The sequence below is a fragment of the Nyctereutes procyonoides genome, unplaced genomic scaffold, assembly GCF_905146905.1.
Source record: "Nyctereutes procyonoides isolate TBG_1078 unplaced genomic scaffold, NYPRO_anot_genome, whole genome shotgun sequence".
NCBI classification, from domain to species: domain Eukaryota; kingdom Metazoa; phylum Chordata; class Mammalia; order Carnivora; family Canidae; genus Nyctereutes; species Nyctereutes procyonoides.
In genome coordinates, this window is record NW_026575047.1 from 44745549 (window position 1) to 44757201 (window position 11653).

General features: G+C 47.6%; 1 pseudogene; it reads left to right on the top strand.

Moving 5' to 3' along the window:
• The first annotated feature begins 9593 nt into the window (after positions 1 to 9593).
• On the top strand, positions 9594 to 10979 carry LOC129510206 (protoheme IX farnesyltransferase, mitochondrial-like; annotated as a pseudogene).
• Positions 10980 to 11653: the final 674 nt, after the last annotated feature.

Sequence of the window (11653 nt, forward strand, 5' to 3'; positions counted from 1 at the left end):
GTTCTCTCTTTCTTTCTCTCTCTCTCAAATAAATAGATAAAATCTTTTTAAAAAATCCTCAGAATCTTTGGATACTGTTGGGGATCACAGCATCTCCTGCCAGCCTGGGATCCCCACCCAAGGTCCCCACCAGAGGTCCCCAGCAGAGGATCCCATCTGCAAGCTAAGAAGTTCAAAGAAGACAGCAAAATCTCCCCTTTGCCATCCATAGGAGGAAAAAAAGGTAATCACCTCTATCAGTTCCATACGCTAAGTGATCCAGCATCATCCAGGGTCTTCTCCTGGCTGAATTAACAACACAAATCATCACCTTAGGAGGAAGTTCATGCAGGCACTGGAGAGGGACAGTTCTGCATTATGGGAGTCTTTAAAACCCACACTCAAAAAAAAAAAAAACACCACACTCATAAAATGTGATAGGAAAATCCATCTTTGAGGTTCATGGCCAACAAAATCTACAATGTCTCTTTCATAGATGCTCTTAATGTTCTCGGCAGAGCGGTGAGTGGCTGGCCCTGGGGAAAGTGTGGGGTTGAGCAACTTTCTGAATAAAAACAAGAGGTTGGGACCTGTGACTCCCCAGTCGGGAGACCCCTGTTCAGGCTGGTAAACCAAACCCCAGGCTCCCAAGGTGGCTCCTGCTGGCGTCCTCGCAAGATGCTTAGTGACACACAGAATGAGGTTGATAGCATTTGGGAGGAAGGGAAGGAAGGAAGGAAGGAAGGAAGGAAGGAAGGAAGGAAGGAAGGAAGGAAGGAAGGAAGGAGAAGGAAGGAAGGAAGGAAGGAAGGAAGGAAGGAAGGAAGGAAGGAAGGAAGGAGAAGGAAGGAAGGAAGGAGAAAGAGAGAGAGAGAGAGGAAAGAAAGAAAGAAAGAAAGAAAGAAAGAAAGAAAGAAAGAAAGAAAGAAAGAAAGAAAGGAGGCTTAGTTCAGTTCCACCACTAGGTTTTTTGGGTTTTCCTTTTAAGCATCTGTCCTGGCAGTGGTATGAGTGACCTTATAATGACCCGATACCCTCCTGGGTTCTCTGTTTGTTTCAGGTCACCGTGGAGATGACGGAGGATGTCCCTTGAGGGCCCTCATGCAGCACTTATTCCCATTGCTGCTAGTTCTGGACCCCAAGCCATCTACCATTGTGAACACGAACACTAATGGCCTGAAGGAGCCTGGATCAGCTGCTGGGGAAGTTGGGAGAGGCCACCATGCGCCCAGCTAGGAGCATGGAGCTGCAAGGTGGAGAAAGTCCCCACTCTCAAGGGTTTTGAGTCCACACCCACAAAGTGCCTTGCTTCCCACTGCTTTCCCAGCTTCTCCCAAACCAGCTCCCTTTCTGTGCCCTCTGACTCACTCAATGGCACCAATATCCCCCAATCCCCCAGTGAAGTCAGAAGCCTGGGAGTCATCTCTGACGCTTCTCTACTCCTTCCCCCATATTCAATCAACCATCATTTATCTTCTTGATCCTCTTCAGTCTTCAATCTGTTCACTTGGGGATGCTGCAGAGAGTTGTATAGGATGCGCACTGTCCAATTTAAGGTGTACGATTCCCACCATGGTCCATGAGAATGGTGCCCACTAGAGTTGTGCAGCAGAACAAAGCACCTTATATGCCTCTCCTTTCTACTTCCATCACCTTAGCTCTGACCTCTGTTTCTACCCTAGAATAGAGTCAGCCTGGAGGAGAGGAGAGCAATACAGGCACCTGACCCACATCTTGCCCCCACGCATCCAGCCTCCACAGAGTACTTTATCAAAAAGGCATGTCCTATTACATCACTCCTCTGCTTCACACACTCCATCGGCTCCCCACTGTCCTCAAGATAAAACTCAGACTCCCTCACCAGGCTTATGAGACATAAAGGGCCTAGCACAACCTGACTCCTGGTTCCTTCTGCAACTTTAGCTTATATCTACATGACCAGCAAGGGAAACCCTATGCAGAGGTCACTGCAGTATGGCCCATCATGAGAGCGCTGCACGTACTATTTCCCCTGCCTGGCCTACACCCCCAGTCACCCTGTGTCCCACCTCGGCCCCTCATTCCATGGTTCATCTAAAGTTCTATGCATCCCTGAAGGCCCAGCTCACACATCGCCTCCTCCAGGCTGCACTCCCTGACCAGCCTCGCATGAGTCCCCGCGACCCCGACTTGAGTCTAGATTGACTGTCTCACTACTGTGCCTTTTAGGACCAAAAGCAGTATTCAGGAAATAGCTGTTGCATGCCAGAAAGGCTCTCCTGGGCCCCACTCCTCAGCAGACAACTGAGGACCTTTTTGCTGCAACTCTCCCCCCGGGGAGAATTTCTTTGCAGCATCACCCCTCTGGCAGCTCTGGTACCATCTGAAATCTCAGCAGCTTGGGACTGGTGCCCACCCTCTCTTCTAAGTCCTTCCCCTTGCCTCTCTGCTCCTGCCCATAGCCCAGTCTCCTGTGAGCCGACCTGTTTCTGTAGCTCCACACCTGCTCTGTGCAGATACCATCTCTTCTCATAAGGCTCATTCCTGCACACTGAACAGAAACCCGTGGCAGGGAGCCAACACACACTCAGCCTACAAAGTTACCCCCAGCCCCTTTGAAGGAAAAGGGACCCCTGTCCTGCCCTGGGTCTCTCTCCCTCCTCCTGAGCTTCCTGACTTCTTGGTGAACTTGCTGCACTCTGCTGCAAAATACTTCTTGCTCTGTTCAAACTGCAAAATGTGAACACATTTAGTGAACCTCAAGACATCCCCTCTCCTCCAAACATCCTTCCATGTTCTCTGTGATGATAACACTTTGCCTCTTTATGAAGCCCGCTGGCTCATATTCCCAAAGGCAGCACACTTCCCACTCCCAGAAGCAGCAGAGCCAGGCAGATGGAAGCTCCAGGCTTATCCCGGTGTCCCCCTCTGTCTGTTCCTAACTAAGCCTTCAGGGTGGGAACCCTGGCACAGGTGTCAGCACCCAGAGGAATGAGCATGGACCAAGGGCTTCCAAGAATCCCAAGGGCCCACAGCGATGCTAGTGACACTATTTTTTTTTTCTAACTGAGACCTGGGAACTGGTTCAGTGAGCCCCAGTGACTGACGTGGACTCCAAGACTGAGAGGGACCCTAGAAACCCCCTGGTGCAGGGCTCAAAGTGGGCTCCTCTCTGCTAGAGATGCCACACATAGGGCCAGGATGTCAGCTACCAGGAGAGGAACAGGTGTTAAGAAAAGGGACTGGAAGGCCACATCAACCCTGGTTAACCACTGCCTGCACTGGGCTTCTGTATACACGGCTACCATTTCTGAGCACTTCCTGTGTACCAGGGACCAGGCTGAGAGCTTTTAATGTCTCACCTGGTGTGTTCCTCCAGTCGACCTCTGCTGAAGGAGTTATTATGAAGCCCACCCAACAGGTAAAGACACTGAGGCTCAGAGCAGCCGTGACTTGCCAGCATAATTCAGCCAGGACAGGAGAGCACTTCTCCCTCAGGCTGCCACACACGGGGTCCTGTGCCCTCAACCACCAGGCCACATGCCACACGAGCTCTGGACTGCAAGATTCTGTGGCTTAAAGACATAATAATTGGGGATTCCTGGGTGGCTCAGCAGTTTAGCGCCTGCCTTCGGCCCAGGGCATGATCCTGTGGACCCGGGATCAAGTCTCACATCGGGCTCCCTGCATGGAGCCTGCTTCTCCCTCTGCCTGTGTCTCTGCCTCTCTCTCTCTGTGTCTCTCATGAATAAATAAATAAAATCTTTAAAAAAATTTAATAAAAATAAAAATAAAATAATTAAAACTAATTTCTCCAGGAAATGCTAATCCAAACCATACCACACCCATTAGAATGGCTATCATCAAAAATAAAAAATAAGAACAGAACTTCACAGGTGTTGCAAAGATGTGGAGAATTCAGAAACTGTGCGTTCCAGGTGAGAATGTAAAATGGTGCAGCCGCTGTGGAAAACAATACAGCAGCTCCTCAAGGAAGTAGACACAGCATTACCACTCGATCCAGCAACGCCACTTCTGGCTTTCTACTCCAAAGAGCTGAAAGCAGAGATGCCAAGAGACCTGCGTTCACCCTCTTGCACAGCAGCAGCGTTCACATGGCTGAAAGGTAGAAGCAACCCAAGTGTTCAGGGATGGATGAAGGGATAAACAAGATGTGATATCTCCATACAAGGAGATATTATTCAGCCTTAAGAAGGAAGGAAATCGGGGCGCCTGGGTGGCTCAGTGGTTGAGCGTCTGCCTTCGGCTCAAGGTGTGATTCCAGGGTCCTCGTATTGAGTCCCCCACTAGCTTCCCAGCAGGGAGTCTGCTTCTCCCTCTGTCTATATCTCTGCTTCTCTGTGTGTGTGTGTCTCTCATGAATAAATGAATAAAATCTTAAAAAAAAAAAAAAGGAAGGAAGGAAATCCTGAGACGTACTGCAACATGGATGAACCTGGAAGATAAGAGGCTCAGTGAAATAAGCCAGACCCAAAAAGACAATACTGCACCACTAAAGTAGTCAAAGTCACAGAGACAGAAGGTAGCCCCAGCTGCCAGGGGCTGGGGAGGGGCGGGGGAGGGAGTGGGGAGTCAGTGTCAGTGGGTGCAGAACTTCAGTTCTGCAAGCTGAGAAGGGCTGGAGTCGGGTGGTGGTGCTGGCCGCACAATGCTACTGTAGCTAATGTCACTGAGCTCTACGCTTAAAGACAGGATGGTAAATTTTATGTTACATATCTTACCATAATGAAAAAGTTAAATTTTAAAAAATTAAAATGCCAAGTTTCCTATTATGTATAATTTGCCACAATGTCTTTTTCTTTAAAGTTTTATTTATCTTTTTCCGTCTTCTCTACACCCAACATGGGGCTCGAACTCGTGACCCTGAGGTCAAGAGTAGCACGCTCTACTGACTGAGCCAGTCAGATGCCCTATTTTGCCACACTTTCTATTTTGGCCACAAATTCTTTAAAATCGAGTCCTCCACTCCTTAGTTGCAAAACCGGGGGGCCAGAGAGGAGAAGCAAGCTGCGGGTAGCTGGCTCCCCTCGAGGCTGCCCCTGCTCTCCCTCAACGGCCACGGCCACGGCCGTGCAGCCCCAGAGGCACCGCTGGGCACGTGCTCATTCCCAAGCACCTCGAGGAAGCGGCTCTGCTCCTTCTGCCTCTTTCCTCCTTTCTCCTTCCACGGCTCAAGGCCAACCTGCCTTTTCCATTCCTTTCAGCCAGAAGGTGGTACCTGGGCTGAAAAGCTGATGACATGGCTTTGTGAAGACAGATGGGGCCGTGAGGATGTGCAGAGGCGACTGCTAGCAGGTGATGCTTCGCGGCATCCGGGATGCCATCACTCAGGAACAGGTTGCACCTTTCCCTCGGTCTTTCCTGTCCCTGGAAGCAACTCCATCTCCTCTCTGGCTCTCTGGTGCCATCTTGTGTTACTTTTTAAACAGCCATGAAGACTCCGTGTCTTCATCTTTAGCAGCATTTTTATTTTTTTTTATAAATATAGAATAACACCCAGTGCTCATCCCCTCAAGTGCCCCCCTCAGTGCCCATCACCCAGTCACCCCCACCCCTGCCCACCTCCCCTTCCACCACCCCTAGTTCGTTTCCCAGAGTTAGCAGTCTCTCATGTTCTGTCTCCCTTTCTGATATTTCCCACTCATTTTTTTCACCTTTCCCCTTTATTCCCTTTCACTATTTTTTATATTCCCCAAATGAATGAGAACATACACTGTTTGTCTTTCTTCTATTGACTTACTTCACTCAGCATAATACCCTCCAGTTCCATCCACGTTGAAGCAAATGGTGGGTATTTGTCGTTTCTAATGGCTGAGTAATATTCCATTGTATACATAAACCACATCTTCTTTATCCATTCATCTTTCGATGGACACCGAGGCTCCTTCCACAGTTTGGCTATTGTGGACATTACTGCTATAATATTGGGGTGCAGGTGTCCCAGAGTTTCATTTTTAGCAGCATTTTTAAAGAACCAAACAGTTCTCAAAGTTCTATTGCAAAAGAATTTCTACAATGTTCTATAATACTATAATAACAATGTAATAATAATAATAATATTCTAGAAGAAAATCAACATTACTCATTGTTCTAGCACCAAGTGGTCAAGGCTTCCTGAAACCCCCCACTTTGCAACACATTCATAGATATTTCTAAGACAATCTGAAGGGTAGAAGCTGGTTTTATCCCCCTTGCCCTTAAGAACTGCTTTTGATAGGAAAAAATAGCTGTGAGCTAAAAATGAAGAAGGATATGTTTTGTGTCAAAAGTCCTACCCAAGGGGGCCCTGGGTGGCTCAGTCAGTTGGGCATCTGCCTTTGGCTCAGGTCATGATCTTGGGATTCTGGGATAGATCCCCCGAAATGGGCTCCCTGCTTGGCAAGGAGTCTGCTTCTCCTTCTCCCTCTGCCTCTCCATCCCCCCTGCTCATGTGCTTTCTCTCTCTCAAATAAATAAATAAAACCTTTTTAAAAAGAAAAAGGAAGGAAGGAGGAAGGAAGAAGGAAAAAAAGAAAGAGAAGAAGAAAGAAAGATAGTTCTATCTGAGCCAGAAGAGGAGCAGGGTTAGCAAAATATGCTATAAACCCTTGCCTGAAAGTGGGCACAACCTAAGAGCAGCATATAGAACTGTCTTCCTAATGCAAACACAAATGTAGTCCGGGGACACCCCCACGATGCCAGTGACTGAATCAACCTGCAGTTCTACTGGTCTATGGAGTGGGGGATGTTGCTAAAGTCAAAACTGGTATCTCAAAGAGGAGGAAGAGGGAATGAGGGACACACAGCTGTTTAGAAGCATTAATCACTGGTTAATGTAATAAATCTAGTACCAGGATTTTAAGCACCAGCACAAAGCTTCACTAAGCTTTCCTTTCTCTTGTGGAAAGGTAAGTTGCTTTTGGAGAGTTACACAGAAAAAAAAAGAAAAAAAAAAGAAAAGAAAAGAAAAAGAAAAAAGAAAAAAAGAAAGAAAAGAAAAGAAAAGAAAGAAAAGAAAGAAAAGAAAGAAAGAAAAAAGAAAAGAAAGCCACTTTGGGGTTATAATCCCACCTTGGGTTATCACTGTCACTCACAGGGCTTTAAAATATCCACTCTACTCGCAGGAGGCCTCAAGCTGAAGAGAGACTTTCAGGACTCAGACACAGGCTTTGTTCTGGAGATCCAGTCCCCTTCCCCACTGACCCACTCCACCCAGAGCCTACAGAGTTTAAACAGAACAGAAAAGCAAGAGGACCCTGGGGAAGGGAAGGCAGCAGGGGCCTTCCACATTTACAGGCAAGCTATTTGCCAAAAGATTAATTGACAAAAGCAAATCCCTGCATCTTAAAGTTGAGGAAAAACTCAAAAGGAAAACACAACACTGCCCTAGTGAGAAGAAAGGCAGGTGGAGGCCTCATTTTTGTTCTTTAAATACATGTCACATTTCCCAAAAATGCACGAAGTGTCATCCCTGAAGTAAAACAAGTCAGGCTTTGAGGTCAGAGAGCCCTGAGTTTAAAAGCTTGCTCATGACTTCAGACAGCTTCAGTGGCTGCCCTGGGCCCCCAGGTCCTCATCTCTACATCAAGACTAATAATATCTGCCTCAGGGGATTGACATGAATGCAGATGAAGAATCCCTAGGATAGAGTCTGACTCAAGCAGGTGTTCAGTAGATGGTGGATGCCATCTTGATGGTGATGGTAGTGGTGATGATGGCAATAATGGCAATCCTACTGTTCCACTCGTCCTAGACCCCCATCCTTCCACACACAAACCTGCCACTCTTCTCACTGGCAGGCACACTCACTTAATAGCTGTAGCTAACATCCACTGAGCACTTACTATAAGCAGGCTTTGTGCAGTAAATTATTTCACTTGATTTGCAGGGCACCCAAAGATAGCTCCAGCTAATACCCCACTTTATAGTGGGGAAACAGGTTCAAAGAGGTTGGGCAATGCATTGGTCAGGGCAGGCTAACCACTATCACAAAAAAAAAAAAAAGCCAAACCTCAATGAATTAACACAGTAAAAGCCTACGTCTCCCCCATATCCTCATTGGCACCCTTGTTGGCAGATGGCACAAAACAAAGGACTTAGTCTAGCAGTCATTCAGGGATCCAGGCCCCTTCTGTACTGTGACTCCCCCACCTCCTACACTGAGTCACCACCTGATCCCCTGCAACTAGATAGCAAGCAAGACGGAGAGTGAAAAAACCCATGGCTCTTCCTCCCCTCAACTCACTGTGCACATGGCACTTCTGCTCACAATCCGCTAGCTAAAACTAGTCTCTCGGGCCCACCTAGATGCAAGGGGCTTGGGGATAGCCTATTCATGCTTCCAGGAAGAAAAGAAAATAAACAGATATTGGCGAGTAATAGTTTCCATCATCATGAATTTGCCTTAGACCACACAGCCAGTAGGAATGGAAGTAAGCTATGAACCCAGACCTTCACCTCCTAGTCACTGAGCAACCCTGCCCTCTGGGAAAGTGTGGAGGTTTTAAAACAGAGCTCCCAAAGTCTTTCCCATTCCTTCGATAAAGATGTAGGGTCCATATTGAATCTGTTAGTCCAACAGAATAAGGCAAAAATGACATTATGACCATGTACAATCTCTTAAGACACTGGCAAGCTTCTACTTCTTATCTCCAGGGATGCTCTCTCTTCGAATCTAGCTGCCCTGTTGTGAGAAAGCCCAAGCTAGTCTTTATGGAGAGGTTACCTATATTTGTTCCAGGTAACACTCAGGGAGAAGTCCCAGACATTATCTAGAGTCGCCCACCAAATGTATGAGTGAAGACACTTCCAAATGATTCCAACTCTCAGCAGTCAAGTCATCCCCAGCTTTTGAGTCTTCCTAGCTGGAGCCCCAGATACCATGAAGAGAGACAACCCACCATAGCTGTGCCCAGTCTGAATTCCTGACCCACAGAATCTGTGAGCGTAAGAAAATGGTTGATTGATGCCTCTAAGCTTTGGGGTGGTTTGTTACACAGCAGTAGTAACTGAAAAAGGAACATACTTAAGAATTTCATGTAGAACAGATCCTATTACTTCTGAGGAGGAAAGCTTCCAGAATCTCTTTATACCAACCTTTTTATTTTTGATCTTGTGCTTTTTGATACTTTTTTCCACAATAAAAATGTATGACTCTTACCATCAGGGGAAAAAAATTTTAATGATGTACCCTCTGCCCAATCACTAAACCCAGTGACCTCTGTGTAATCTTGTCTCTTGACTTTGCCAGGAAATTAGACTCCTTGGTCTACGTGGTAAAGCTGGGTGGCTATGCAGACCCTAAAGGTCCTCAATGCTTGTTCCAGAAGGGAACAAGCCAGTGGCACTTGCTGCCACTTCTAACTGTCCTATTTGAAGCACTAAGCACTAAGCCAGCTTCTGTGAGGATGAGCAGGGACCTAGGTCAGTCCCAGCTGTGCATGTGAAAATGACAGCAGGAAGGCAGCTGGGATTATGGGTAAAACAGACACCCTGGAGATGGTTTGTGAAAATGTTGCCAAAGATGCCAGATGCTGTCTGCCTCTGGACTGTGGCTCATGCTGTTTTCCCTCTGAGAGGTGCCCTTCCCAGGCACAGAAGGTTAACCATGGAAGTGAAAGTTCAGGAAAAGGAAGATGGCAAGGTCCAGCAGCCACAAGGAGAGAGGACACAGGGACCCCAGGGAGCAACCAGCCTCACGCACTACGGCCACATCCCTGCACACTCTCTCCTCACGCCTCTTGACAGGTTGGGTGAGAGGATGTGTCTGGCATCCAGAAAAAAGGGCAACGTGGAATCCTCTCACACGGTGATGCATCTTCTCAGGAGTGTCAATAGGACATAGGTGACATTTCAGCACCTGACCTTCCTCAAGTGCCTCTATGTCACACAAGTGGACAGAAGCCTCAACCAGCAAGTCATATGGAGGCCAGAACCAGGGCGTTTTCCTTTCTTTGAAAAAACATCTTCGGGTCAGGCCACAGCAGACATCTAGGACATGAGACCTCTTCCACCACACACCCCCAGCCTGCCTTTGTCCAGAAAGCCAAATGAAAAAGAACTGCTAGAACTGGAACCGACTTCCAGAACTAAAAGCTCAAGAGATGGGGGAGGTACTAAAAATGGGAAGCAGTGGGGGGGACCCCAAAGCTGCATCTGGATGATCTGCAGGGAATTTGGGCTCCACTGTCCAAAATCAAACTCACAGCTCTCTGCCGGATTTGCACGGGCTCCAGGACCTCCTGACTGGCCTGTTTCCTACTCAGTTCTGTCAGAACAGGCCTTGCATTCTGCACTACCAACCCCATCCATCAGTTTTTTTGAGGCACCATTGGATTCAAAAGTGAACACGAGAAAAACAAGCCTCTGGTTCATGGACAGATTAGCCCATGGCTAGCTGTGTCCTTTGCCACCTGCTGTGCTGTTCCATGAGTTGCCCTACTAACCTAGGGGGTGAACCCACTCGTGGGAGCCCTGAGGGTCATCCACATTGTCCTGTATACCTGTCGATATAACCCATTGGAGAGGATCAGCATCACCAACATGTGGGTCAGAGCCATTGTTGGGGCCATCCCACCTGTCATGGATGGGACAGCTGCTACTGGGAGCCTCAATGCTGGAACATTTCTTCCCAGAAGAATCTTCTGCTCTTGCCAGTTTCTTCCATTTCAACGCCCTGAGCTGGGGACTCTACACAGATTACTTTTGAGGCTTCCATATGATATCGGTCACCCACCCAGCTTTGTGCAGATGCATCACTCTGTACCACTGCCCAGCATGGATTGGACTGTTCTCGGGGCCCCATCCTGGATGTCACCATATGGACCTTTCCCATTATCTCCCTCCCCAATAACCTGTATATTTCCTACCTCAACTTTCAGTTCTACAGGAATGTGGACCCGAAGAGCTCCTGGAAACTGTTCTTCTGCAGCCTCTAGCACCTGCCCTTGCTCCTGCTGCTCCTGCTTACCTGCAGGCAGCCCTCAGGTGGGAATGGACCCAGGGTAGAGCCTCAGAGTTGAAATCACATGGGCACATGGGGAAAAAAAAAAGAAACAAAAAACATATAGGGAGGCACACAATTTTTGATAGCCCTTTGCTGTTAGACAAGTATATTTTGGCAATTCTGGAGCTCAAGAAAGGAAATTGCTGGGTTTGGTACAAGATTGTAAAATGATCTGATGCTCAGTGATCACCTGACAACTGTTTTTAATGGTAATGTCCAAAATGTTCCCAAATAAGAAATAGGTTGGCTCAGGTGATTAGTATAATATTTTTCTCTTTAAGGGATTTATATATTTCTTTCTCCAATTCCCTTCTCCCTCCTCCAATTGTTTTTCTTCCTCATATGGATGTACAAGTGTACCTCTTCCTTTATGGCCACACAAACACACACACACACACACACACACACACCTGTGCTCGTTGGTGGCCAGATGTGCTGCACATTGGGACTCTACCTGTAATTCTGTGTCCTCAGGCCCCTCGAGGGCCATGTCAGAGGAAATGTGTGCCTCCAGCCTTCCCTGTGAATGATCCAAGGCCTCCGGTTCTAGCTTTCTCATGTGCATTCTCAACTACAGATTCCCCCCAAACAATAAAAGAATACCAAGGATGTGCTGCTGCTTGGCATTCAAAGGGAGAACTCCAAACAGTTGCTTATGGGATCTCAGATGGGACTGCCAGCCCCTAGCCC